Source organism: Otolemur garnettii, unplaced genomic scaffold, assembly GCF_000181295.1.
Source record: "Otolemur garnettii isolate 467f Iridium unplaced genomic scaffold, OtoGar3 scaffold00099, whole genome shotgun sequence".
Lineage (NCBI taxonomy): Eukaryota > Metazoa > Chordata > Mammalia > Primates > Galagidae > Otolemur > Otolemur garnettii.
Genome location: NW_003852494.1, coordinates 1,155,898 through 1,162,659, shown reverse-complemented (window position 1 = coordinate 1,162,659; position 6,762 = coordinate 1,155,898). Strand labels below are relative to the sequence as shown.

Below are 6,762 nucleotides of genomic sequence, written 5' to 3'. Positions count from 1 at the left end.
CTCAGTAATTAAAGGTTGAAGGTCCCTGAGGTGAAAGGTGGGATAGAAAACAGATAATTAGTTGAACATAAATAACATTTGGAGAACACTTAGACCTCAGATTACCTTCCTTGTGAATTCCTTGCCCTAATCACCGCAGAAAATTAGATATTTATTTTCTGGAGAACTTTAACCAGAGAAGTTCTGGGTTCAAGAATAGTAGTCAGAGAAAATGGTGGAGGAAAGGTACCATCCTAAAAACAGAGCTATCAAATGAAAAATGAGTAGCTAAAACATATTTTAAGCTATTTTTAATGATCATATGGTTGGTAATAGTCTTAGTACTGTTATGTTGTATTGTTATTATTTAATAGTATTGTTATTTAGCACTATGCTAAAAGTGTATTTGAAGATAAAGCAAATAATAAATTACATTGCATTTGTTGAGAATTAAACTTTATGGTGTGAAAGAAAAGAGATACATGTACAAGGTCAACATGGTCAAGAAAAACCTGTGTAGAATTGATTTTAATTGGAACCATCAAAATGATGGATTTTATCTTGAAATAAAACATATTTCTTTGGGCTATCCACTGAAATAGCCTGTCAGTAATAACCTACTATGAAAGGTTGTCCCACTATTTAGCAAATAAAAATATAGGACACTCAATTAAATGTGATTCTCAGATAAGCAAGCTTTTTTTAAAGCATATGTTCCATATAGTGTGTAGGACAAATCAAGTTGGCTGTAAGAGGTGGTATGTAGGAGGGCCATTTAAGAGCTACTGTTTATGGAGCAGCTGCATACTGACAGGTTTGATGCTAAGTATTTGTGTATCTAAATCTAACTCTACAACTCCTCTCCACAGTAGTTTCTCTATTTTTCAGATGAAGGTATTGATTGTAGTTCAGAGAGGTTAGGTAACTGACTTAAGGTCATCCAGCTAATAAGGGATGGAAAAGGATTAACCCAGACTGTCTTGCTCCAAAGCTCATGAGAGTCTGCCTCTTTGGTAGATTAGGGCAAAAAGTCTTCTAGAGGAAGTGAGATTTGAAGACTAAGTAGGAGCAATAGATGGGCATATCTTCTACTGATATCTAGAAGATCTGATTACCATGACCAAGTAATCCTGGGTTGTCCCAGAAAGATTTTGTTTCTGAAACTTTAAAGCTGAGGGCCAGGGTCCAAATTATCATGTCCTGTGACCAAAGTATTTCTACCCAATAGAAGTGGCCTGGGTAGCCAACTGGTTCTTCTGTGCCATCCCTTAAATTTTTTTTAAGACCAGGCTGGGCGAGATGGCTCACACCTATAATCCTAGCACTCTGGGAGGCCGAGGCAAGTGGATTGCTTGAGCTGATGAGTTCAAGACCAGCCTGAGCAAAAGTTGAGACCCCTGTCTCTACTAAAAATAGAAAAATTGAGGCAAAAGGATTGCTTGAGCCAGAGTTGGAGGTTGTTGTGAGTTCTGACACCATAGCACTCTATCCAGGAAGACAGCTTGAGTCTCTATCTTAAAAAGTAATATTTTTAAGAACAAGGAGATGTATTTTTACTAATTCCTGAAAATATATACTCTTCTTATAATACAATAGAAGACTACAGTATTTGAGTCTAAATTTTTTAAAGACTTATAAGTGATTCCCATGTTTTTTATTTGCTTTCAAATCTAGTTTGAGTGGTGGGCAAGGCTGATGGTAGAGGGAGATTTTTGTCCTGTTTGCCAAGTGCTTCCCCTAAAGGTAATAAGAATGCTCTAATATAAGGGACAGAACATGGTTTTCAAGTTTCTTTCTTTCTTTTTTTTTTTTTGAGACAGAGTCTCACTATGTCTCCCTCAGTAGAGTAATGTGACGTCACAGCTCACAGCAACCTCAAACTCTTCGGCTCAAGAGATGCTCTTGCCTCAGCCTGCCAAGTAGCTGGGACTACGGGTGCCTGCCACAATGCCCAGCTATTTTTGTGTTATAGTTGTCATTATTGTTTGGCATGCCTGGGCTGGGTTCGAACGGGCCAGCCCCAGTGTATGTGGCTGGTGCCCTAGCTGCTTAGCTATAGGCGCCGAGTCAGGTTTTAAAAATTTGTTTTATTGCTCTGGTTATTTAATTTAAAAATTAGTTTTTAATTGAAAAGTAATTCATGCACAATGGATTAAAGAATCACTGTCCTTTCTGCTCCCCAGAAACTATTACTACTATAACAGTAACTAGCCTCTTGTGTGTTTCAGAGACCATTTGAAGAGAAAACTTGTAGGCATATTCACATTGGGAGGAGACAGAAGTTAATAGGAGTAATGTGCTGCTAGAGTAAACAGTTGACAACCTGCAACCATTCAAATTGGAAGGACTATTTGTTTGGAAGAATTCACAAATGATCTCCATATCAAAGAGGTAGCAAACACACTAAGATAAATTTCATCTTTTCCCATCAGGCATCTTCTCCCTGCCACAACTCTTGTAACCCCCCTCCTTCCCCCAAAAGTTGACAATAATAAAGGGACTTGAGGATTTTGGAGGTTAGGGTTCATTCCATTCAGATTGTTCATACTATGGCCACAATAACTCTGAAGTGTCCAGGGCATTCCAAATTCTTTATTTTCTACATAAATACATCCATACTTGTCAGGCCATAGGTCCTGATTTTGAATATGGAAAACATGTCTTAACACTGTGAGGCTAAGGCTTTAGAACTATGTCAAAAGGCTTAATCTCTTGGTATCAGCAACGACATGTCTGGGTACACGCCAGATGAGAAACTGCAGCTGCAGTAGCTTCAAGAGCTGAGAAGGTGATGGCTGAAGGACCAGGAGCTGACCTCTCAGGAGCTGGTGCAGCCCCCTTGGGAGGGTGTGGCCTATGGAGGCAATTCTAGAAAAAGTTTTTGCAGAAGCCCACCCCATAGAGGGACCTGGTCTGTAAGGTATACCAACCTTGTCTTTGTTTCTACCTGGATTGTTCATTATTATGTCAAGTATCATGTAATGGCAAAACCATTAACCATTTACCATCATTGAAAGGAAGCCCAGAATGATACAATTTTGGAGACTGGACAAGTAATTCCACTAATGAAAGAATTCCCTGATCAACATCATTGAAGATTACTTAAAAATTTTAAACGCTTATCAGCTCAAGTGCATTACTACATTACCGTATTTACTGAATGTATTTTTTGGAAAAGTAACTTTAATAAAGTTGATTCCGAGGGGAGAAAAAAAGACTGTTAATCTTTTTTTTTTTTTTTTTTTTTTGAAAAGGAGCCTCAAGCTGTCCCCCTGGGTAGAGTGCCGTGGCATCTCAGCTCACAGCAACCTCAAACTCTTCGGCTCAAGAGATGCTCTTGCCTCGGCCTGCCAAGTAGCTGGGACCCACAGGCACCTGCCACAATCGCCCAGCTATTTTTTGGTTGCAGCGTCATTGTTGTTTGACGGGCCCAGGCTGTATTCGGACCCGCCACCTTGGGTGTACATGGCTGGCGCCTTAGCCACTTGAGCCACAGGCCCCGAGCCAAGACTGTTAATCTTGTGTTTGATTTTCTTTGGTGTCCACATTGTTCTTAACAAAGTTGGGTTAGTGAATGGTGTGTTCCTTAAAGCAGCTCCAACAGAAATGCCTTATCCTATGACAAGGATGCAGGGCTCATGAAGAACTCAGTTATAGGCTGGCAATAAGAGGTGAATAAAAGAGGAACTCTCTGAAGGTCCTGAGGAAAAGATAAAAACATATTTACAACACAGAAACAGAAATAGAAGTGGGGGAGGAGACAGAAGTGTCTTTCAGTGGCCCAAGATGTGCGCTCACTTCCATTTTTTGAGGCTCTTTCTATACAGAAAAGTGAAGAATTCATTTCTTTGTTTAACATTTGACAAATGCTTTTGGCACTCCAAGATTAAAAGGAATTCAGATATGCCATTACAAGCCAACTGAATTTATTAAAAGCCAAGTAATAAAATGATTGTGAGAGACCACCACACACCTATCATGATAACTAAAAATAAAAATGAACACAAAACTGACCATACCAAGTGCTCACAAGCATGTGAAACTGTAACTCTGATACATTGTTGCTTGGAATGAAAATGGGAAAGTCACTTTAGAAAAAAGTTGGGAAGGTTTTTTATAAATTGAAACACACATTGAACTTCTAACCCAGAGATATTACTTGTAAGAGAAATGAAAAGTATATATTCATACAAAATCTGTGTGTGAGTATGTATAGAGATTTTATTTTTAACCACCCCCACATTGGAAGAACCCAAATTCCTTTAACTGGTGAATAGATGAAGAAATTTCAGTATAGTCATTTTTGGAATACTTGTTAGTAATAAAATGGAATGAACTGAAAGAAATTCTTGAATATACAGCTAACTGACTTTTTTTTTTTGAGACAGAGTCTCACTATGTCAGCCTTGGTAGAGTGCCATGGCGTCACAGCTCAAGGCAACCTCAAACTCTTGGGCTTAAGTGATTCTCTTGCCTCAGCCTCCCAAGTAACTAGGACTACAGGCACCTGCCACAATGCCCGGCTATTTTTTTGTTATAGTTGTCATTGTTGTTTAGCAGGCCTGGGCAGGATTCAAACCCACCAGCCCCAGTGTATGTGGCTGGCGCCCTAACCACTGAGCTACTGGCGCTGAGCTGAAAGAGCAGTCTTGTCAAAAAATGATTCTGGGAACTTGGGTTACACCCTGTACAGACGTTAACTCAAAATGGGTTAAAGACTTAAATGCAAGACCCAAAACTACTAAATTCCTGGAAGAAAACACAGATTCAGGATATTGGATTTGGCAATGATTTCTTGGATATGACAACAAAAGCACAGGCAACTAAAGAAAAAAAATAGACAAATAGGAGTAGATCATACTTTAAAACTTTTGTAAAACAAAGAAACAGATTAACAGAATGAAAGCAAGCCATGGAATAGGAGAAACTATTTGCAAATCATATATCTGATAGGAGGATAATATACATATTATATAAGGAACTCCTACAACTCAATAATAAGAACAACAAAATAACCCAATTAAAAAACAGGCAATAGACGTGAAATAGGTATTTCTGCACAGAAGATATAAACATTACTAATCGTTAGGGAAATGCAAATCAAAACCATGATGAAGGAGGTCAGAGGGTGGAGCTGCTGCTTGGAAACAGCGGGAGCTCTTTTGCCATGGCTGCCAGGCTGATCTCCGAGCAGAACCAGGATGCCACCATATACATGGGGGGTCTGGATGAGAAGGTTAGTGAACCACTGCTGTGGGAACTATTTCTTCAGGCTGGACCGGTAGTCAACACCCACGTGCCAAAGGATAGGGTCACAGGCCAGCACCAAGGATATGGTTTTGTGGAATTCCTGAGCAAAGAAGATGCTGACTATGCCATTAAGATCATGAACATGATCAAACTCTATGGGAAACCAATATGTGTGAACAGGGCATCAGTTTACAACAAAAACCTGAATGTAGGGGCCAACATTTTCATTGGGAACCTGGACCCAGAGAGTAATGAAAGCTGCTTTATGATACTTTCAGCACCTTTGAGTCATCTTACAACCCCCCCAAGATTATGTGGGACTCTAACACAGGCAACTCCAAGGGTTATCCTTTTATTAATTTTATTTTGTTTGGTGCTTCAGATGCAGCAATTGAGGCTATGAATGGTCAGTACCTTTGTAACCACCTAATCACTGTGTCTAATGCCTTCAAGAAGGACTCTTAAGGGTGAGTGCCATGGCTCAGTAGCTGAACAACTTCTGGCAGCTCAGAACTCACTCTCCCAGGCTGACAACTCCCATCAGCTATTTGCAGGTGCACATCCTTCACCTTCTGCCCCTAATCTGGTGGTATCATCATTGGGATCTGGGCTCCCATGACCAGGCATGCCTCCTCCTGGCTCCTTCCCAACTCCAGTGCCACCTCCTGGAACCGTCTCACCTGGGATACCCCCAGCCATGCCTCTGCCACCTATGCCTTCCATGACTGAAAGACATGCCCCCCCCATCAGCAGGAACCCCAGGAGCAGGACATTCTAGTCACAGACCCTCACATCCTCATCCATTTCCAAAGGGTCATCCAGTGATGGCTCAGATGTAACCGGCACACCATGGCCCTCATGGCTTAGGATACCCCCATGTGGGGCCCCCAGCCTCTTGGGGACAGCTAACACCTTGAACGCCTCATCCTAAACCTCCTGCAATGGGCATGCCCCCCACCCAAGGGCCTCCAATTGAGCCTCCCATGGGCCACCCAGGTCTTATGCCCCCACATGGTATGCATGGACCTCCTCCACTGATTTCCCCTCATGGATACACTGGCCGTCTATTACCCCCACCCTATGGCTACCAGAGGCGACCTCTCCCGGCCTCTAGTTCCCCCTTGTAGCCTGCTCCACGGCCCTTTCCCTCAGTAAGTTTGCATTCTCCTTCCTCTCATTATACCTTCCCAATATCTTTTTGAGTCCTTGGATCAATGAGAGTTGCTGTAGCTTCTTGGGGCTAAGGTGCTAATCCCTTTTACCCCTGCCCCTCTTTAATGTAATTTTTTCCCATAGGAGGTATTCCTTTTTTTATGTTGGTCCTAAGTGATTTGCAAATGCACAGATAAAATAAAACTAAAGTCCTTGTTTAAAAAAAAAAAACACCATGATAAAAGCCAGGCATGGAGGCTCATGCCTATAAACCCAGCACTTTGGGAGGCTGAGGCAAGTGGATTGCTTGAGCTCAGGAGTTTGAGGGCAGCCTGAGCAAGAGCGAGAGCCCTAAAAATTAAAAAAAAAAAAAAAAAAAAA

General features: G+C 41.3%; 1 pseudogene; it reads left to right on the top strand.

The window, feature by feature from the left end:
• The first annotated feature begins 5,146 nt into the window (after nucleotides 1–5,146).
• Nucleotides 5,147–6,356, top strand: LOC100949687 (annotated as a pseudogene).
• Nucleotides 6,357–6,762: the final 406 nt, after the last annotated feature.